The sequence below is a fragment of the Eleutherodactylus coqui genome, chromosome 7 (genome assembly GCF_035609145.1).
Source record: "Eleutherodactylus coqui strain aEleCoq1 chromosome 7, aEleCoq1.hap1, whole genome shotgun sequence".
NCBI lineage: Eukaryota > Metazoa > Chordata > Amphibia > Anura > Eleutherodactylidae > Eleutherodactylus > Eleutherodactylus coqui.
In genome coordinates, this window is record NC_089843.1 from 43,952,726 (window position 1) to 43,976,231 (window position 23,506).

At 41.4% G+C, this 23,506-nt stretch overlaps 1 protein-coding gene across 1 annotated transcript in view; it reads right to left on the bottom strand.

The window, feature by feature from the left end:
• The window catches only part of LOC136573488 (nicotinamide N-methyltransferase-like), a 134,151-nt gene that overhangs the window by 89,172 nt on the left and 21,473 nt on the right, over positions 1–23,506 (bottom strand). The gene's annotated exons all lie outside the window — the stretch shown is intronic.

Consider the following 23,506-nt stretch of genomic DNA (forward strand, 5'->3'; position numbering starts at 1 on the left):
GTTTGGAGTTTTTCATTATATGCAGAATAAATAATGTGATTGGTCACAGCGCTCAGCGAATCAGAGGCAGCGCTTCCAGGAGGCAGGGATTTTTCAATCCCCGGCCAGAAAAAATTATGAAGAACAGTGCCGGGGACCCGGAGAGAAGACAGGAGGTGATGTTTTTTTTCCTGCAGATAGGGCTTCTTTCAAGTTCCCTCCAAAAATCCCTGCAGGGGTTGCCTTCATCCTATTGCTTTTAATGGGCCGGCAGCAGACCTCTGGGACCCATTCACATGTTTTGTTCTTTATTTTATTTCATACTTTTCCACTGTAGCTAGGGCATCCATAGAAGCCCCAGTTACAGGGGAAAACATCCCCCTGCTAGTACCCTAAAGCTCTGCTGTGCCAGGGAATCTCAGCGGTCTTGTGACCGCTGGTTCGTGTAGTGGAAAAAATACTTCCACTTTCACTCAAAATAAGGATCCCACAATTGACTGAATATGAAGAGATAGGTAAATCTTTTCATATACCCTATTGGGGTGATTTGAGTTGTCCAGTTGGAAGCCCATTCTATCAGCCAAAACAGTGATTTGCAGTATTAATATCCACCGACACACATTGTGATCAGGTACAAGGACCCTCTATTATCAGCTTCTCACTGTGGGATCTGCAAACTAAAGTTATTCTACAACCCTTGATGTACAAACTCTGTACTCAGTCTACTGAATCAATAATCTGTTTGATTTTTTTCCTAATCATCACAGACAGCAGGACATGTGATGTTTGACTACTTACAATAACTGTCATGTTCATGTACTTTAGAAAAGTGATAAAACATCATGTGTCCTACTGTATGTGCTGACTACAAAACAGCAAACTAAAGCTTATTGATCCAATACTATATATACGCTTTCAGCTCTAGTCAGCAGTGCAGGGGAACCACGCTGGCTCCAGGCTTACATGGGCAATGGGGTCTCAGTAGGGCTTTTTTTAATGTGTCATCACACGAGCAACACAAAAACTGCAGCAGAGTATTCTACTGTTGTTTTATACAGACCTCATTTATGATGCCATTAGAATAACCCATTATACTCATTATATGGGTTTTTCAATTACAGCAATACCACGTATTTTTCATATGTATAAATACTATGACAACCAATCAGAATAAAGGTCTCATTTTACAGCACACACTAGAGAAGGTACATGGAGTTCTGATAGGTTGTCGTGATTCCTGGTGCAGTCTCCCTCTGCTCTAGTTTTCAAACATGGCCATAAGACATGGAATAGTGATTTTCCTCCATGTAATGAGCAACATCTTCGAAACACAGGGGAACAATACCTCGTGCACTCTACCTTTGTCCCTCAATCACACAATATAATAGTAGTATAGCCGGCCGTATCTCTATCTCTCTGTACCAATTACATGTTCCGCTCCGCATCTCAGCCGTTTATACTGCTGAGTTGGGTGCCTACCCACTAGCAATATATTTCCTTGTGATGTGAGAGTGAGTGAAAACACATGATTATAAAACCAATGATTTTCAATGGTTTCATAGACATTTGTAATCTTTACTCACAAGCTTTACAGCGCAGGGAAAAAATCTGCGATATTGCTCAATATCTGTGGCTGTGGCAGAAGTCTGTGATGTTATCCCATTGCTTTCAATGTGGTCAGAACTGCTGCAGTCCATTGAAAGCAGTGGGTTGCAAGCAACCTCCGCTGCGATGATTTTCGGGGAAGGGCTTGAAATATAAGCCCTCCTCTTAAAATCATCCATAGCTGTAAAATATCTTCCTAGATATCCGTGTTGTTGTTGTGGCCAATAGCAGTCTGCATACCTTGATATGTGTCTGTCAAGGAACTGGGGTCCGAGTACTAGAAGTCCCTAAAAGCTACCCAAAACCTCTGTCCCTACCTACTTGCCCCCCCTGGGCTAGGCCCCAGGGCTACAACTGGGCGACGGTCCCTATACTCACTAGGGAAGCAGGGTAAGGGGTCAGACTTACAAAGAAATACAGAGACAAACAGACACAGAGGCAAGTCAGGAAGTCCAGGTCGGCAACAGGAGAATACGCGGTACCAGACTTCAGGCGAGGTCAAAGTCAGGTCCAAACGTAGAGAGTCACAACGGGGAATCAGATCAGAATAATGCAGGTGTAGCCTGGAGACAAATATACACTGACAGGAATCAGGAGAAAATGAGGAGTTTAAATGCTGTCAGAACTCCCGCCCCAGCAGCTGATTGTGGTGGGGAGTCTAACAGCAGCAGGACCAAATTAGACGCTGGGAGAACAGCCCTTCCCAGCACCCGCAGAGACAGAGCAGAACAAAAGCACCAGGGAGTCACGGCAACAGGGACGTACGCGGACGGAGCCGGCGTCCAGGACTGCGACGGCCAGGGAAGGTCACCAAGACCGGGGTTCTCCTGTGCTGCACCCAATCAGCTCGGGTGATAGGACCGGTGGTGCAGGCACGGAGATCCCGAGAGCCACCGGTCCTGACAGTGTCTAGTATGTAGTATTCCTAAACCCGCCCGTCACTATTGCCCAGTCAGGCAATGCTTCGGTGGCCATTTCAGTGCTAGCCATGGCCCAGCAGCCATTTTAGCATCTGCTGTGACAATACCTTCGGCCGCTGCCCAGGCGTCATCTTAGCTCCGCAGCAGAAATGAGTTGGCTTCTCATCTCCCATCAATGTATCTTTTACCTGTCCTACCAATTTTTGCACTGCAATGATGAGTGCCTTTTCTGAATTTTGCAAAGAAATATTGAAATCCACTTCATCCCCGCTGCAAGCACCTTTTCCCCTGATTATCTGCCCTGCAGTCTGTGTTTAGCACCCCCCACTCCAAGTAGTTTTGTCTAGCGTTGTGCTTAAATTGCCCACATATGTAGTTGCTGCTGGAAAAAATCTTTTCTACTCCACAAGGGCAGAAAAGGGAATCCTTTCATAGTCTGTGTTCCCTCATGACATGAAGCAAGTTCATGCAGAACCTGTGGACAACTATGTGACAATTAACCACTGTACCGTTTGTCCTGTATGTTTTGATGTCCCAACACTGATTATTGCTGTACATGACAATAGTTATATATATAGTGCAAGAGTGAGATTGTGTCACCTAAAGATATATAGGAAAAGATGCATGATACTAGATAGATAAATGGTTAATGCTTTTCGGTTAATGCAAACCCCTCGTCACCCCTTCTGCTTCTGAGCTCGCTTCCAGAGCCCTTCAGAGCTTGCTTTCAGTAAAAGAAACAATGTGTGTGATTGCCAGGAGCTGCGGGCACAGCAGCAACCCCATTTCTCATGGTGTGACTGACTGTGTTAGTTCAGCCGTACTCAGCATGAATCAATTGAATAGAAACTTGTAATGATTCCATGAATTTAACTGTTTTAGAAAGCAGGAACTATAGGAATTCTAAGGTACATTTTATGTTATTTGTGTAAATTTCAGTTCTCTTGGGCGTGTGTACACTTGCTAAATGGTGTTACTGTTGTGTTTTCAGTGAGAATTATCTTGTAGGAGAAATGAGTGTTCCTGTTATGGGAAAAGCATTAAAACAGTTAAAGGTTGAATGTTAGTGGTAGCGATCGAATGCAAGATGAGGAGAGTTGTAGAACTTCTGTAACTTTTTCTTTGTATGATGCTGTTGCGGCCATTTGCTAGTGGCCTGAAAATGCAACAAAGGCCACTCCAAGGATGGAACAAACAAGTCAACCATAAATCCCCTGGCTGATCACACAGAAGCCCAGACTTGATTCTCTAGGTGTTAGAGCAGTACAGGTACCCCCCTTAGACACCCCCCCCCCCTCAGTGAATTATCACCTGTTGATTCAGTTACAAAAACAGGCAACCAAAGGGGAGAAAAAGGAACAATGGGAACCAACAAGAGGGGCAGAGAGACACCTGGAGATAAGTGGATGATATCCAACAAGCCTTGTCTCCCAAAGGCCCTATCCCATCATGGCTCCGGCCTCCCATGGAAATACACACCTGTCCAAAACAGCTATGACAGATGTGGTTGCTAGTCACTGGTCTGCACCAGGATTTAGCATCACGGCAGCTAAGCACACACAGGGCTGCCTGATTTGTGCACAAAACAACTTGGGTAGGTCTGTTTAGGCTCCCATGCAGTGCACCCCTCGTCCCAACTACCAGTTTCAGCGTCTTTAAATAGACTACTTTCAACTGTCAAGGGTGGGCAGGTACAAGTTTGTTCTGGTTTGCCTAGACCTGTTCTCAGGATAGCCAGTCTGGCATACCCACTCACAAACGCCACCACCAAAAACAGGTTCAGAGTACAAGAGACAACTGAGAGTGACCGAGGTAACTCCTGCCACGGGAGAAGTGATGCAGAAAATAATAAAAGTGTTGGGGGTAAAACTGGCCTTTTATGCTCCGTATCATCCACAAAGCAGTGGTTGAACAGAAAGTTTAAATGGAACCTTAGAAACCAAGATCCAGATGGCCATGGCAGAGCTCAATAGACCATGGAACGAGTGCCTCCCCCTGGTACTCTCCAAAGTTTCAGGACAAACTGTGTTAGAGATTTGTCTGGAACAAATAGAGCTATAGTGCATTTACTTGTAGCAAGATGCATAATATGCGAGTTTTTGACAGCATGATATAGTTGTTTTTTTTTAAATATATCTTGCAGTATATCTTCAAACTTGATGGCTAGCTATTTAATTAGTTGATAACAGTAATATAATGTTACTAAATGATAGGGAAACAACTAAGAACAGATGAGCCATATAGTATAATTTTTGATTTCTTTCATTTCTGTTAAATAAGAATTTAGCCTGCAGTTCCAAGCTGGGCTACTACAATCCGGCAGAATACCAGAATGAAGCAGCCCAATGAATGGCTACTATTGGCCTATTTTAAGGGTGAGCCACTAGTGGCCCAAAACTAGACAACCCCCTTGGTACACCTTGCTCCCAGTTCTGCTTGACTGTCTGAACTACTGGTTATACACAAGATACTTGTGCAACTCTGTATGCAGTAGTGCCTGGAAATGGGGAGAACATGACAGCAGGGAGCAGTAAGCGATATTCACTAATAATTGTTGGATCACTTCTGTTAGAAAAGGGCAACTTTGGGCCTCTTGAGTCCAGAGGTCAGGTACTCAGGTCCCATGAATGTTATAGGCAACTGGTTAGACAGAAATTAGGAAGCCTCTAGAGATGAGTGAACATGCTCATCCGAGCTTGATGCTCGTTCAAGCATTAGCCTGCTCGATGTACTTGTTACTCGAGCCGAGCACCACGCGGTGCTCAGGTGCTTGAAAAAATTTCACCCTCTCCTCCCCACGTGTTTTCAATGGAGCCACGGCCGCTGCCCGCGGCTCCATTAAAAACAATGGTCTGCCGCCACCCCTGATTTGTTTTTCATGGAAGGGCTTTACATATAAGCCCTTCCCTGAAAAACAATCATTTAAGTGTAAAAAAATAAATAAACTTACCTCTCCGCCGCTGCCGTGTCCCCTGTAGGGATGAAGAACACATCTGCCGCATGCGGCAGATGTTACCTTCATCCCCGCTAGTAAAAAGAATTTCCTGCTGTAACATCTGTCACATCTGTGACAGATGCAACAGAGAAATTCTTCAAATCCCTACCGCAGCTGTCGTGAGGATACTGCTGCCGGCACCCTGTAATTGTTTTTCATGTTAAGGCCTTTAAGCATAAGCCCTTCCCTGAAAAACAATAATTTTAGTGTAAATAAATAAATAAACTTACCTCTCCACCACTGCCGTGTCCTCCGCGGGGATGAAAAAGACATCTGCCACATCGGGGCAGATGTTTCCTTCATCCCCGCTAGTAAAAAGAATTCCCTGCTGCACCTGCCACATCTGTGTTCTTCATCCCCACGGGGACATGGCAGGTAATTTTTTTTTTACACTTAAATTACTGTTTTTCAGTGAAGGGCGTATGTTTAAAGCCCTTCTCTGAAAACCAATGATGGGGTGGCGGCAGCAGGATACTCTACCGCAGCTGTCATGTGTGACAGCTGTGGTAGGGAATTGAAGAATTCCTTTTCTGCATCTGTCACTTCATCCCCGCGGGGGACACGGCAGTAGCGGAGAGGTAAGTTTATTTATTTTTTTATACTAAAATTATTGTTTTTCAAGGAAGGGCTTATATGTAAAGCCCTTCCCTGAAAAACAATTCAGGGGTGCTGGCAGACCATTGTTTTAAATGCATAGCATGAGTCACCTTGAAAAATGCTCGAGTCTCACATTGACTTCAATAGGGTTCGTTACTCAAAACGAGCTCTCGAACATTACAAAAAGCTTGGCTCGAGTAACGAGCACCTGAGCATTTTGGTGCTCGCTCATCTCTAAGTCTCCAGTCCCACATGCCTTGATCATAAAAGAAAAATAATGGCTCAGTTTTCTCTTACACCTTAGCATATATTTATTGTAAGCCTTTACTAGGAGCAAAATGCTAATGGGAGGACTTCGGGTAATGTTGACCCTTCCGGATGGCTGGCCAACAATTTTCAGCAACAATTACAGAATGACGACAACTGTCTGCAGCTACGGCTCAACTTTTCCTTGTCTTTGCATGGCCCCTAAATGTTTTGGAAATGGGGGGGGGGGGGGAAGACATTGTCTTCCTTAGAATTTGCCTCCATTTGATGCTGAAACAGTTTTGATTCCCCTACTTCGGGCCTAAGGTGATGGTGATTTCCTTGAACTTTAGGAGGGGGCTCTGTGGATTAGTATCACATGGGCAAACTGTATTTTAATTATTTGATCATAGATAGTTGTAGCTAGTTCAGGGTCATAGAAATAAAAGTGACCAATATTGGTAAGTGGGAGGAATAACCACTCCTTTCCTGGGACATATCCGAATAGCTTGGAGATGATGGCACCTGCCACAATGTGTAGGACTGACTTGAAGGTAAGCATCGACCTGAGGTACACTTTTGGTATCATATTAGATTTCACACCTTTTGTGGCGTAGTGGAAATATTTTTTTGTTTTTTTTGTTAAACTATTGGGTAAACCATACTAGAATGCAGAGGCAATGTTTCGTTGTTTTTGTACAATTCCACAGAGATCTTCCAAGAGAGCCTCATGTCGTGCAGAGCATTGGGGCAGCAGAAATGCAGTCCTAAGCGCTCGTTCATGACTTGAATGTTGTGGGTTCAATCTCTGCATGGTTCAGGTAGCTGGCCCAAGGTGTACTCAGCCTTCCATTGGTAAAATGAGTACTCGGCTTGCTGGAGGGTAGAAGATGACTGGGGAAGGAAACGGCAAGCCACCCGCAAAAACAGTATCTGCATCAGGGGAATTTGCCTTTGCCAATCTTAGATCTCTGCCAAAGCTCATACCAAGGATGTAACTCCTGTAACTCCGTAGAGTAGACACAGTAGACAGACTCTACTTAACTAACTTTGTTTCACCCGGATTGGGTGCGGATATTTGCTTTGTTGCTTAGATTGCAGGAACGAGTTTCTGAGGGAGACGATGACTAGTAGAAGAAAGAAGAATGCATCACAAACTGACGGGATCTGGAGAAAGGTTAAACACCTGTGCTTTTCCAACACGTTCTACACCATGATGTCATGAGCTACCCCATCGCTCTGAGGAGGTACTGTATGGTATAGTATCCTCTGTTTGATTTGTTCCAGGGTTCAACACTGCTGTGACCTGGTTTGTACTAGGCTGCATGGTATGCGCTTGTTAAAATCTTGCCCAACTGGTCAACGTACCCATGTCCTCCTCACTGCAAGCCAGACTAACCATTTCAGGGACTGCAGATGACTGCAGTTTTATATATATAAATATATTTATTTATTTATTTTTATTTTTTTTATTTTTTTCTGTATTATTCCCCTATCTAGTTAACTAGTGTCCGAGGTTCGAGGTCAGGTCCATCTTTGTCAGGTCGGTTAATCTGCTGGTTAGGCAGGTCCCCTCCCTGCTTTGTTAGGGAGAGTTTGTTCCCTTTTATGTGGTCGTTTTTATTGTTTTGCACTGTTTGGTATGCAGTGGCATGGTGTTTTCAGGTTGCATGTCCGGAGCATCTCGTGCAGACATGGCAACATGCACATATATGGTGTACCTGAAATTATGGAAAATAATAGAGGTACACATTTCCTTGGTCATCTTCTCAGTCAGACCTATGCCTAATCATCTGACTGAGTTGAGTCCCTAGGAAGTTATGTTACGTAGTGTCCCTGTAATAAGGCAATCCTTTGGCAGACCTAATTAGGTAAAATTAGAAAATATTAGTACTGTGTTAGCCAGAGGAGCAAAATGTGACTGTATATATCAATATGTGTCCTTGGATTTTTTCCATTAGCCAATAGCCTGACAAAGAACCTGATGTAGGTTCTAAGTTCACAATGATATCATGTCTTTTTGTTAGCCATTAGAAAGTCTCATATCTACAAGATCACTTTGTTTCTCTTACTGAGAACAGTCATATTTTACTCCAGTCCTGGCATGAGAATCTCACTTCTCATGTGATTGTTTTATAAGAGTTAACTGTCACTCATAAATGTGTTTTTCTCGATTCCAGATACAAACTTAAAGTTGTGCTTTAAGATGACTGGGTTGTCCTCAGAAGGACACATTGGGAAAAAGTTTGGAATGGAAATTTGATGGACCATACCAGATCAAGTTGACGACTGCCACTTCAGTCAAATTGAAAAGAAACTATAATTGGATCAATGCCAACCACTATATGTGTGTCTCCATCAGAAAGAAAAAATCAAATATCTGATGGACTATATATTTTAAATTATGATTACAGTACCATAGGCTTGAATATTATGTTAGAAAATAAGACAAAATGTGTGATAAAAAATTATGAAGCATTTGTAGAAAATTAAAGAACTGTTTTATGTATACCCATGCTCCTATAATATCCTCTTCTATGCTTTTCTGTATATACCCCTCATTACCCCATTATGAAGAAGGTCAGGTCATGTAAAGAAATGTTTTTGTATGTATTCATGTGTATAATGTATGTATATATTTCCCAAAGGAAATATCGTTACACACGGCTCGGTGACCCCTGATTAGTTCTCATAAACTGGAGATCATCATGCTATCTCATTTGTGCAGGAAAAAGTGTCACTATAGACTGTATCCCACGTGGAAAGGATGTGCGTGTGCGGACCTCACTAATAATGTAGTGCCTCTGTTTTCAAATCACAACCCCTATGGGGATTACAATTGGCTACCTAATAAAATAGTATACAATATGTGAGATAAAATGGTAGAAAATGGGGCAGAGCTACGCCCTGCCTTTTTAGATGACAAATTGTCTGAAGCTCTAGATCACATGGTAGTAGTCATGCTAAATTTTGTATTACCGCATAATGGTCTGTCATACATGGTGAGCTCTGAGTGCACACTTTTCCAGGGGAGCTGCAGATAATTGGCTGAGGACAACAATAAGCCTCATGTAATGTATATGGACTAGGCCTACTACATGATTTTATTTGCCCAATCATATTATGGGTGACAGATCAGTTAATGCAAATTATTAATTGTCTAGATTATAACATTTTCTGAATATTAGGGCTAGCTAACCAACTAATACAATTCATGATTAATTAATTTTTGTTGTTAAATAACCAAAATACAGTAGTACTAGTATGTTTTGTATTTTTTCACATTTGGGTAGTCTCATGCATAAACACCTAACTACAAGTTAGAGCTTAAGGGAATCCTGGTTCCTGGTTAAAACCTGTGATAGACCTTCCACACTGCTGAGCAATAGTAAAGTAATAGTACTGGGAGTATCACTAGTGAGGTTCTGGGGACTAGCTATAAGTAGTGGCAGGATAATAAATAGTATATCATGTGATTTAGTAAGAGCACTTAATGCTACCTTATAGATTTTTGACTCATTACTGGTGGATGTACAAGGTACTTAGGATGCTATTTTACAGAACAGAGCTACAATTGATCTTATTTGATCATAGATGTAAGAAATTTTGCAGTATTTGTTATTTCATTCTAACTGAGAGTTTGAGTGACTTCCCAGTTCCCATTTTGGGGGTTTTTGCTTATTTTTCTGCATACTTTGCAGTATAGTGGTAAACTTGTATATTCCTTAGTTGTTGCATTCAGTACATACCTGATCAAGTATTTGTAAAATAATTGATTCACAGGTCCGTTAATACATAGATTTGTAATTTATGTTTGGCAAGAAGGAAAAATAGGTTAGATCCAACTCAGGTACGACTAAATGGTTGTGTTGTGCTTCATCATCTAGCCCAGTATGCGACAGACATGAATCCTCTGCTCTCAGACCCAGGGTTAGAATAAAAGCCTTAGGGACAAGCTGGAGCCATCCTACATGGGTGTAATTAGAGGATTATGGATGGCTCCTAGGAACCTCCAGCTTCCTGGTTAGGTAAGGCAACTCATTCCCTTGTGGTTAGCTCAGGTTTCTGGGATGAGGGCGAGGTCATGTTGTTTGTGGTATGGGGGAGGAGCTCAGGGTCACATATTTTAGCCTTGTTATGAAAGCAGAGTTGCTAGAAATATCGATAATGCATTTACCAATCAATGGCAAAAGAAGACCTGACCGTTAAAGGACTCAATGGCTTGATAGTGTCAAAGCTGATACTGGCATGCATATCCCACAACTGAAAGAAGCCATGTAAAACTGAAAAACATGGAGAAAGCTCAAACCCTTAGGGTTATGTAGGGTTGTGAACAACTAAACAGCTAACAACAACATCCTAGGGATTATTGTTTAAAATGTGTAAAATAGAAAGTGATTTCTGTGCAAACAGCTGATATGGTGTAACGAGCTCTCGAACATTGAGATTGGCAAATGTAACTGGCTATGCTATAGCCGTCCTCATTGATACAACTCAAATAAATAGGTAAAGGATCTAAGACTTTTATTGTTGTTCAAATAAAGAAAGGTAATATGTTACTGAAATAGCTTTTCAGTCAAATTACATGGCCTTCGCCCAGGCCGTTCAATGTACCACATGCAGCCTGGACTTCTTCCTAACAGCAGCAATGCCTGAACAGGAATGGCCAGAATCTAGGCTAATTTCACACCATCCCTTTGCCTGTTAAGCAGGAAAGACCATCTCTAGCTTATGGAGATAAAGTGGGGCCGGGGACTGTAAGCCTTGTCCATTCCTGCAAGTTTGTGTTAAGTGTTTGTCCATTTATAAATGCACACAATGATACTGTAAATATTGCTGCATAAAATATATTGCATTAGGATTGCACATTGATAGAACTTGAGTAGATTCTTAAAACAAATGATGCTTACCATAATTATTCAGAAAAGTGTTAATTATTTTTAAGTTAAACTAGGAGTGTGTCTAATAAACAGAAGAGGAGAGAATTAGAGATGAGCGAGCATACTCGTCCGAGCTTGATGCTCGTTCGAGTATTAGGGTGCTCGAGATGCTTGTTACTCGAGACGAGCACCACGCGGTACTGGTCTCGATTAAACAAGCACTGACCATTGAATTCAATGGAGCCGGCAATACAGCCGGCTCCATTGAAAGCAATGGGCTGCCAGCGATCGCGGGATAAATTGTCAGGAAGGGCTTAAATATATAAGCCCTTCCCTGCAATTCACCCAGAAATGTGTAAAAATTAAAAAAAATATATACTCACCTGGTCCCGGCAGACGGAGTTCAGCGCGGCCGGCTGCAGTCTTCCTGAACTGCTCTGAACAGCTGTAAGTAGTATTCAGCTGCCGGGGATTTAAAATCCCCGCCTGCTGAATGAGCTGCCTCTGATTGGTCACAGCCTGACCAATCAGAGGCAGCCCTCACTCACACCCATTCATGAATTCATGAATGGGTGAGTGAGTGCTGCCTCTGATAGGCCCTTCCCAAGAATTCATCCCGCGATCGCCGGCAGCCCATTGCTTTCAATGGAGCCGGCTGTATTGCCGGCTCCATTGAATTCAATGGGCTAACATCGTTCTTCTCTGCCACAGCTGTTACAGCTGTGGCAGAGGAGAATGATCTTTATGTTGACAGTGGGGGGGGGGGGGGTCTCACTCTTGCCACTATTGTGGCTTAATAGTGGGACCTGGGAGCTTGAGATGCAGCCCAAAATGTAGCTCATCGCCTGCCCTATCCGTTTCTGTGTCGTTTCCATCACTTTCTTGGGTTTTGCAGATTTTCACAAATGAAAACCTTAGCGAGCATCGGTCATATACAAAAATGCTCGAGTCACCCATTGACTTCAATGGGGTTCGTTACTCGAAACGAACTCTCGTGCATCACTGAAAGTTCGACTCGAGTAACAAGCACCCGAGCATTTTGGTGCTCGCTCATCTCTAGAGAGAATCTTTCCATGATATTTTTTCTCTGTAGCCTCCACTCCTGGTTTTGGCTTACAAAGACTGATGTATAATACTGAACAGAATATCGCAGTCTAACCGAGCCCAAGTGCTGCAAATATGTTACCCCGCAGATTTAAATCCACAGCAAATCTGTGATGAAATCTTTATGTAATACATGTTGATTTTAATACAGACTTTAGTGTGTAGTTCACCCCAATAAGTCTCCATATCTGGAACAGAATTGGCATACTGTTGATTACAAAATATTTAGTATGCACTCAACTTCTAATGTTCTGGAAATTGAGCTGGATACTTTCAGCAATTTTGCAGTACATGGGTTCAGCGGGTTCACAGAGATTTTGCCTGGGCAAGTCATGGTTGCTGCAAGTTAGTAAAGTATTGAATGATGGCTATTCAGATGAATTGCTATGGATGTAATGCACAGGCCACCCAAATTTGTCAGAACAAGAACTGCTCCTACAGAGTGGTTCTCCCACCCACATTGTCTTCTGCAATTAGAGGTAATCTCAAATCTACTTCCTGTGTCTTTTCTGATTGTTAGGAGTTTAGGCTACTGTCAAGGATGTATCTGTCAGCATATACTTAGTGTGCAGATGCACTAGGTTTTGGTGCACGAGATATAGGAGGTCATCAATATTAAAAGTGGTACATTGTAATTTTGAGCCTGTTATATATTTTGTATTAGGGCACAGGAACTTTACATTAAGCTTTTGACTTGTTCCTTGACTTTTTTCTTGTAATTAAGCAACTATTTTGGCATTGAGTATCTGTTAATGTAAATGCCCAATTGCATAATACTTCTTGAATAGAGAAAATTTTGCATAATTGAATAATAGCTGATTCATAGCCAAAAGCAGAATCAGCAACTAATAGCAAAACCAGCAAGTAACAGCAGATAACCATCAAAGAAATACATTCATGGCTTTAAACATGTCCTGTTCTATGGCTCCTTCACTTTATTAGCAATAATAAATATCCCATCCTCATGGTCCATAGCATCAGTGCACATAAGTCTATCAAACTTCACAAAATGCTTAATTTCAAAACCTTCCTCACTTATAACCTTCCTATAAAAACTCTCATCACAGGGTAAAAAGTGATACTTGTCTTCTCCAACTTTAAAATAGGAGCAATTGATAGCTGAATATGATAAGAAATATCCCCCAGGTTTGATTACATTGCAAATTTTCTTAAGGTTTCTTCTGTAATCACCATGATCCTCGCTCATCAATTCCAGAATCACATAATTTATGACAATGTCAGCTTTTGACAGCGATAACATATCTGCAGGGTCACATTTGCTGGGGTCCCATTTCAAAATCCTGCCAATTTTTCCTCTTAGGTTTTCTTCTTCATCTTCCAACTCATCACTGAAAAATATAAACATTACAAGACATTGATGAGTATTACTTACTGAATCAAAGACTATAAAAAATTAATTCCACTGTTCCTGAACACTTATGTGTAGAAATTTTGTGTTGCCTTTCTCTTGTTAAATCAATCATTTGTGCTTAGAGGATTTGTCTACGTACTAAGTATAAATGACTTATCCTCAGGCAGCGGTTTGCTGGGTCGGTGTGCTGGTGTAGGGAGCCAGAAGTAGACAGCTTTGTATATTTTATAGCCGTCCGACTTGGTATTACAGGCACTTTTCCTAGCATTTGAATGGGAACAGTGCCTATAGTACCAAGCAGTACCACTCCAGTACCACTACAGAATGTATGGAGCTGTCTGCCTCCAGATCAGCACACTGAAATAGAGGACCAGTAAACAGCTGATCAGCGGGGTTCCCAGGCTGTGATCTTCCACCAATAAACTGTTGTGTGTCTGTTTACAAATATTCAGACATCAGGTGTGAATGGTATCTTCGTCTGTCTGCATGCATAGTCGATTTCTGTGTGGTGATGTCTGTAGGTGTGCAGACACCTGATGAGTTTTATGTTCTATGCAGTATTCCTCTGTCTGTAGGTTAGCAGATGTCTGTTCTGTTAATTTCCTGGTGTTCCTCCAGGTTACCATCTAAGGTGAGCCAGCCCACAGGTTCCAGTTTGGGGCCATCACTATTGGGAGGATTGCCACGATTGTAGGCAAAGTTGCCTTTTTGTGGGTTAAGTTGTTTTGTTGGAGTGGCCATATGCTTACTGATATACTGATACAAGAGGGCAGGTAATAACACAACATATTCCTCAACATGCAAACAACAAGACTACTAAATAATGGAGGAGCCACCGCACATGTACAAGGTACCAATAAACAGTCACTCACACACCTTCCTTACATTGAGAGGAATGGTGTATAGCACTTATTACGGCACAAAAAATGCAAATACAAGAGTGTCAGGCCACGTGGTACATGCAGTGCACAATGCAGGCTTACGACCTATTAATGATGCCATATTTTAATCCATTGGGTTGCCCATGTGGCCTAACACCCTGTATATGCTTTTTTTGTGCAGGAATAAGTGCTAAGCAGCCACCCCCCCCCCCCCCCCTCAATAAAGTGAAGAAGCTTAAGAGGATTATGAGATAGTGCAAACTGACTGCAGCCTATAAACATTGTGTCAGCAAGTGAGTGTGAGTGCCTTATTATGTTTGTCACATGGGGACCCATTTTTTAATTATAAATTCAAAGGGGAATAGAGGGTACGGGTGTAACAGCACACCCAAAATCTCACAACAATCGTAATTGTAAAATTGCATTGCAACATCAATAAATAGAGTTACAAAAATGGGACAGAATTAACAAAGGTAAAGGGTGGGACAGGAATGAGGGGGTATAGAAGCTCTGCTTGTTAATCTGTTCACAGAGGTAAATGAAAGATGTGTTGTATTAAAGAAGCATATACCTTGGCTAATACGTTTAGCTGAGGGGTGGAGGTTATTTATTCTTAAAGGAAATCCACTTGGCCCATGTTTAAGATATTTTTCCACCTTTCCTTCCATCTGGAGATTATTTTATAATTTAATTGTATCTTATTGATGTTGAGACTGAGTGCAAATTTTTTAGGATGGTCTTAACTTCTGCTTGTGAAAGTGCTATGCCAAGATCGCTCTCCCAACAATTGATGTATGAGGGATATTCCATATTATATGTGAGCGAGTGGTACAATTTAGAGATAATCCCTCTGAAGGCGTACCCTTTTTCAAAGAGCTTATGAACAGGCACGCCTTGATTGGTATAAGGAAATCTGACTGGAAAACCGATACTGAGTATTTGATTACATCATAATCCCTTTCTTAAGTTGCTATAAACATAGCATCTTTTGAAAATCTTGTATTGAGATGAACAGGTCATTATGGAAAAGCTTCGAGGATGGTGTATTGCGATGTTTAGAGTGTTTAGAGTGTTCTAAAGGGTAGTTTTTGAGACGTTTTAGTTTGTTTGGCATTAAATTTAGGAAAGGATTATATCCTGCTCATATAGGGTATGAATCTGTGTTTTTTTTTAATTTATGCCTGATTTTAAAGGAGGGTGCAGTAAGAGGATTAGTGATTTTTTTCAGCAAGGGTTTATTCTGTGAGGTTAACCAGGATACTGAGTGGACTTTGGTCCCTAGGGGTTGGCGTTCTAGTTCGGTTCAAAGTTTGTTAATGGAGAGGTGTGTTAGGCCGATTATTCAGGCTAAATGAACAGCGTTGCGATAGGATTCAAAATCAGGTAATCCTATACCCCCATGATTTCTGTGTTTAATTAGAGTTATGTAGCTTGCTCTGTGCCCTTTATCCTGCCAGATACATTTGGTAATCAGACGTTTCAGTTTAAAAAAGAAGGATTGGGGTATTTCTATAGGAAGAGCTTGTAGCAGGTAGAGGACTTTTTGTAATTAGTTTGTTCCTTCCTAGCCTTGAGGGATAGTTTAGATAAATGGGCCCATGTAGTCTTATCTGAAAGGTGGGCTCTGAAGAACCTCCTCAAAGCAGCTGTTGGACAATCCCCATAAAATTAAAAAAAATATTTTAGGGAGCAGCCACATAGGGTGAATTTGCAGTGAATTTTCCCATTATCAAATTGTGGGCAGGAAATTTACAATAGCAGTAAAGAGGATGAATCGGCCTGTGTTACAGATATTAAATCTGCATCATACCAGTGTATGCTGTGAATTTCAATTGCCGATTTCACCCATTGCAATGTATAACATAAATTTAATGGCAAATCCAGAGCAAAAGCCAAGTTGTTCGGGGGGAAAAAATCTGTGGAGGAAATTCTGCTGTGGAAAATCAGCCTTATGTGGCCGTACACTTATAGCTAAATGCATGTCACGATGAAGGTGTGTGGAACACTACTAAATCTGTGTCCTTTTAACTCCTGTAAGATATCTTTTGTATGAGCCCAATCAAAAGCATCTGGGTCTTTGTTCTTCCATTTTTCAAGTTCCTTCAGGCTGCCATCATTTAATTTTAAATGGCAGGTAATTTTTTTTTTACACTTAAATTACTGTTTTTCAGTGAAGGGCGTATGTTTAAAGCCCTTCTCTGAAAACCAATGATGGGGTGGCGGCAGCAGGATACTCTACCGCAGCTGTCATGTGTGACAGCTGTGGTAGGGAATTGAAGAATTCCTTTTCTGCATCTGTCACTTCATCCCCGCGGGGGACACGGCAGTAGCGGAGAGGTAAGTTTATTTATTTTTTTACACTAAAATTATTGTTTTTCAAGGAAGGGCTTATATGTAAAGCCCTTCCCTGAAAAACAATTCAGGGGTGCTGGCAGACCATTGTTTTAAATGCATAGCATGAGTCACCTTGAAAAATGCTTGAGTCTCACATTGACTTCAATAGGGTTCGTTACTCAAAACGAGCTCTCGAACATTACAAAAAGCTTGGCTCGAGTAACGAGCACCTGAGCATTTTGGTGCTCGCTCATCTCTAAGTCTCCAGTCCCACATGCCTTGATCATAAAAGAAAAATAATGGCTCAGTTTTCTCTTACACCTTAGCATATATTTATTGTAAGCCTTTACTAGGAGCAAAATGCTAATGGGAGGACTTCGGGTAATGTTGACCCTTCTGGATGGCTGGCCAACAATTTTCAGCAACAATTACAGAATGACGACAACTGTCTGCAGCTACGGCTCAACTTTTCCTTGTCTTTGCATGGCCCCTAAATGTTTTGGAAATGGGGGGGGGGGGGGAGAAGACATTGTCTTCCTTAGAATTTGCCTCCATTTGATGCTGAAACAGTTTTGATTCCCCTACTTCGGGCCTAAGGTGATGGTGATTTCCTTGAACTTTAGGAGGGGACTCTGTGGATTAGTATCACATGGGCAAACTGTATTTTAATTATTTGATCATAGATAGTTGTAGCTAGTTCAGGGTCATAGAAATAAAAGTGACCAATATTGGTAAGTGGGAGGAATAACCACTCCTTTCCTGGGACATATCCGAATAGCTTGGAGATGATGGCACCTGCCACAATGTGTAGGACTGACTTGAAGGTAAGCATCGACCTGAGGTACACTTTTGGTATCATATTAGATTTCACACCTTTTGTGGCGTAGTGGAAATATTTTTTTGTTTTTTTTGTTAAACTATTGGGTAAACCATACTAGAATGCAGAGGCAATGTTTCGTTGTTTTTGTACAATTCCACAGAGATCTTCCAAGAGAGCCTCATGTCGTGCAGAGCATTGGGGCAGCAGAAATGCAGTCCTAAGCGCTCGTTCATGACTTGAATGTTGTGGGTTCAATCTCTGCATGGTTCAGGTAGCTGGCCCAAGGTGTACTCAGCCTTCCATTGGTAAAATGAGTACTCGGCTTGCTGGAGGGTAGAAGATGACTGGGGAAGGAAACGGCAAGCCACCCGCAAAAACAGTATCTGCATCAGGGGAATTTGCCTTTGCCAATCTTAGATCTCTGCCAAAGCTCATACCAAGGATGTAACTCCTGTAACTCCGTAGAGTAGACACAGTAGACAGACTCTACTTAACTAACTTTGTTTCACCCGGATTGGGTGCGGATATTTGCTTTGTTGCTTAGATTGCAGGAACGAGTTTCTGAGGGAGACGATGACTAGTAGAAGAAAGAAGAATGCATCACAAACTGACGGGATCTGGAGAAAGGTTAAACACCTGTGCTTTTCCAACACGTTCTACACCATGATGTCATGAGCTACCCCATCGCTCTGAGGAGGTACTGTATGGTATAGTATCCTCTGTTTGATTTGTTCCAGGGTTCAACACTGCTGTGACCTGGTTTGTACTAGGCTGCATGGTATGCGCTTGTTAAAATCTTGCCCAACTGGTCAACGTACCCATGTCCTCCTCACTGCAAGCCAGACTAACCATTTCAGGGACTGCAGATGACTGCAGTTTTATATATATAAATATATTTATTTATTTATTTTTATTTTTTTTATTTTTTTCTGTATTATTCCCCTATCTAGTTAACTAGTGTCCGAGGTTCGAGGTCAGGTCCATCTTTGTCAGGTCGGTTAATCTGCTGGTTAGGCAGGTCCCCTCCCTGCTTTGTTAGGGAGAGTTTGTTCCCTTTTATGTGGTCGTTTTTATTGTTTTGCACTGTTTGGTATGCAGTGGCATGGTGTTTTCAGGTTGCATGTCCGGAGCATCTCGTGCAGACATGGCAACATGCACATATATGGTGTACCTGAAATTATGGAAAATAATAGAGGTACACATTTCCTTGGTCATCTTCTCAGTCAGACCTATGCCTAATCATCTGACTGAGTTGAGTCCCTAGGAAGTTATGTTACGTAGTGTCCCTGTAATAAGGCAATCCTTTGGCAGACCTAATTAGGTAAAATTAGAAAAGATTAGTACTGTGTTAGCCAGAGGAGCAAAATGTGACTGTATATATCAATATGTGTCCTTGGATTTTTTCCATTAGCCAATAGCCTGACAAAGAACCTGATGTAGGTTCTAAGTTCACAATGATATCATGTCTTTTTGTTAGCCATTAGAAAGTCTCATATCTACAAGATCACTTTGTTTCTCTTACTGAGAACAGTCATATTTTACTCCAGTCCTGGCATGAGAATCTCACTTCTCATGTGATTGTTTTATAAGAGTTAACTGTCACTCATAAATGTGTTTTTCTCGATTTCAGATCCAAACTTAAAGTTATGTTTTAAGATGACTGGGTTGTCCTCAGAAGGACACATTGGGAAAAAGTTTGGAATGGAAATTTGATGGACCATACCAGATCAAGTTGACGACTGCCACTTCAGTCAAATTGAAAAGAAACTATAATTGGATCAATGCCAACCACTATATGTGTGTCTCCATCAGAAAGAAAAAATCAAATATCTGATGGACTATATATTTTAAGTTATGATTATAGTACCATAGGCTTGAATATTATGTTAGAAAATAAAACAAAATGTGTGATAAAAAATTATGAAGCATTTGTAGAAAATTAAAGAACTGTTTTATGTATACCCATGCTCCTATAATATCCTCTTCTATGCTTTTCTGTATATACCCCTCATTACCCCATTATGAAGAAGGTCAGGTCATGTAAAGAAATGTTTTTGTATGTATTCATGTGTATAATGTATGTATATATTTCCCAAAGGAAATATCGTTACACACGGCTCGGTGACCCCTGATTAGTTCTCATAAACTGGAGATCATCATGCTATCTCATTTGTGCAGGAAAAAGTGTCACTATAGACTGTATCCCACGTGGAAAGGATGTGCGTGTGCGGACCTCACTAATAATGTAGTGCCTCTGTTTTCAAATCACAACCTCTATGGGGATTACAATGGGCTACCTAATAAAATAGTATACAATATGTGAGATAAAATGGTAGAAAATTGGGCAGAGCTACGCCCTGCCTTTTTAGATGACAAATTGTCTGAAGCTCTAGATCACATGGTAGTAGTCATGCTAAATTTTGTATTACCGCATAATGGTCTGTCATACATGGTGAGCTCTGAGTGCACACTTTTCCAGGGGAGCTGCAGATAATTGGCTGAGGACAACAATAAGCCTCATGTAATGTTTATGGACTAGGCCTACTACATGATTTTATTTGCCCAATCATATTATGGGTGACAGATCAGTTAATGCAAATTATTGATTGTCTAGATTATAACATTTTCTGAATATTAGGGCTAGCTAACCAACTAATACAATTCATGATTAATTAATTTTTGTTGTTAAATAACCAAAATACAGTAGTACTAGTATGTTTTGTATTTTTTCACATTTGGGTAGTCTCATGCATAAACACCTAACTACAAGTTAGAGCTTAAGGGAATCCTGGTTCCTGGTTAAAACCTGTGATAGACCTTCTACACTGCTGAGCAATAGTAAAGTAATAGTACTGGGAGTATCACTAGTGAGGTTCTGGGGACTAGCTATAAGTAGTGGCAGGATAATAAATAGTATATCATGTGATTTAGTAAGAGCACTTAATGCTACCTTATAGATTTTTGACTCATTACTGGTGGATGTACAAGGTACTTAGGATGCTATTTTACAGAACAGAGCTACAATTGATGTTATTTGATCATAGATGTAAGAAATTTTGCAGTATTTGTTATTTCATTCTAACTGAGAGTTTGAGTGACTTCCCAGTTCCCATTTTGGGGGTTTTTGCTTATTTTTCTGCATACTTTGCAGTATAGTGGTAAACTTGTATATTCCTTAGTTGTTGCATTCAGTACATACCTGATCAAGTATTTGTAAAATAATTGATTCACAGGTCCGTTAATACATAGATTTGTAATTTATGTTTGGCAAGAAGGAAAAATAGGTTAAATCCAACTCAGGTACGACTAAATGGTTGTGTTGTGCTTCATCATCTAGCCCAGTATGCGACAGACATGAATCCTCTGCTCTCAGACCCAGGGTTAGAATAAAAGCCTTAGGGACAAGCTGGAGCCATCCTACATGGGTGTAATTAGAGGATTATGGATGGCTCCTAGGAACCTCCAGCTTCCTGGTTAGGTAAGGCAACTCATTCCCTTGTGGTTAGCTCAGGTTTCTGGGATGAGGGCGAGGTCATGTTGTTTGTGGTATGGGGGAGGAGCTCAGGGTCACATATTTTAGCCTTGTTATGAAAGCAGAGTTGCTAGAAATATCGATAATGCATTTACCAATCAATGGCAAAAGAAGACCTGACCGTTAAAGGACTCAATGGCTTGATAGTGTCAAAGCTGATACTGGCATGGATATCACACAACTGAAAGAAGCCATGTAAAACTGAAAAACATGGAGAAAGCTCAAACCCTTAGGGTTATGTAGGGTTGTGAACAACTAAACAGCTAACAACAACATCCTAGGGATTATTGTTTAAAATGTGTAAAATAGAAAGTGATTTCTGTGCAAACAGCTGATATGGTGTAACGAGCTCTTGAACATTGAGATTGGCAAATGTAACTGGCTATGCTATAGCCGTCCTCATTGATACAACTCAAATAAATAGGTAAAGGATCTAAGACTTTTATTGTTGTTCAAATAAAGAAAGGTAATATGTTACTGAAATAGCTTTTCAGTCAAATTACATGGCCTTCGCCCAGGCCGTTCAATGTACCACATGCAGCCTGGACTTCTTCCTAACAGCAGCAATGCCTGAACAGGAATGGCCAGAATCTAGGCTAATTTCACACCATCCCTTTGCCTGTTAAGCAGGAAAGACCATCTCTAGCTTATGGAGATAAAGTGCGGCCGGGGACTGTAAGCCTTGTCCATTCCTGCAAGTTTGTGTTAAGTGTTTGTCCATTTATAAATGCACACAATGATACTGTAAATATTGCTGCATAAAATATATTGCATTAGGATTGCACATTGATAGAACTTGAGTAGATTCTTAAAACAAATGATGCTTACCATAATTATTCAGAAAAGTGTTCATTATTTTTAAGTTAAACTAGGAGTGTGTCTAATAAACAGAAGAGGAGAGAATTAGAGATGAGCGAGCATACTCGTCCGAGCTTGATGCTCGTTCGAGTATTAGGGTGCTCGAGATGCTTGTTACTCGAGACGAGCACCATGCGGTACTGGTCTCGATTAAACAAGCACTGACCATTGAATTCAATGGAGCCGGCAATACAGCCGGCTCCATTGAAAGCAATGGGCTGCCAGCGATCGCGGGATAAATTGTCGGGAAGGGCTTAAATATATAAGCCCTTCCCTGCAATTCACCCAGAAATGTGTAAAAATTAAAAAAAATATATACTCACCTGGTCCCGGCAGACGGAGTTCAGCGCGGCCGGCTGCAGTTCTTGAACTGCTCTGAACAGCTGTGAGTAGTATTCAGCTGCCGGGGATTTAAAATCCCCGCCTGCTGAATGAGCTGCCTCTGATTGGTCACAGCCTGACCAATCAGAGGCAGCCCTCACTCACACCCATTCATGAATGGGTGAGTGAGTGCTGCCTCTGATAGACCCTTCCCAACAATTCATCCCGCGATCGCTGGCAGCCCATTGCTTTCAATGGAGCCGGCTGTATTGCCGGCTCCATTGAATTCAATGGGCTAACATCGTTCTTCTCTGCAACAGCTGTTACAGCTGTGGCAGAGGAGAATGATCTTTATGCTGACAGTGCGGGGGGGGGGTCTCACTCTTGCCACTATTGTGGCTTAATAGTGGGACCTGGGAGCTTGAGATGCAGCCCAAAATGTAGCTCATCGCCTGCCCTATCTGTTTCTGTGTCGTTTCCATCACTTTCTTGGGTTTTGCAGATTTTCACAAATGAAAACCTTAGCGAGCATCGGTCATATACAAAAATGCTCGAGTCACCCATTGACTTCAATGGGGTTCGTTACTCGAAACGAACTCTCGTGCATCACTGAAAGTTCGACTCGAGTAACAAGCACCCGAGCATTTTGGTGCTCGCTCATCTCTAGAGAGAATCTTTCCATGATATTTTTTCTCTGTAGCCTCCACTCCTGGTTTTGGCTTACAAAGACTGATGTATAATACTGAACAGAATATCGCAGTCTAACCGAGCCCAAGTGCTGCAAATATGTTACCCCGCAGATTTAAATCCACAGCAAATCTGTGATGAAATCTTTATGTAATACATGTTGATTTTAATACAGACTTTAGTGTGTAGTTCACCCCAATAAGTCTCCATATCTGGAACAGAATTGGCATACTGTTGATTACAAAATATTTAGTATGCACTCAACTTCTAATGTTCTGGAAATTGAGCTGGATACTTTCAGCAATTTTGCAGTACATGGGTTCAGCGGGTTCACAGAGATTTTGCCTGGGCAAGTCATGGTTGCTGCAAGTTAGT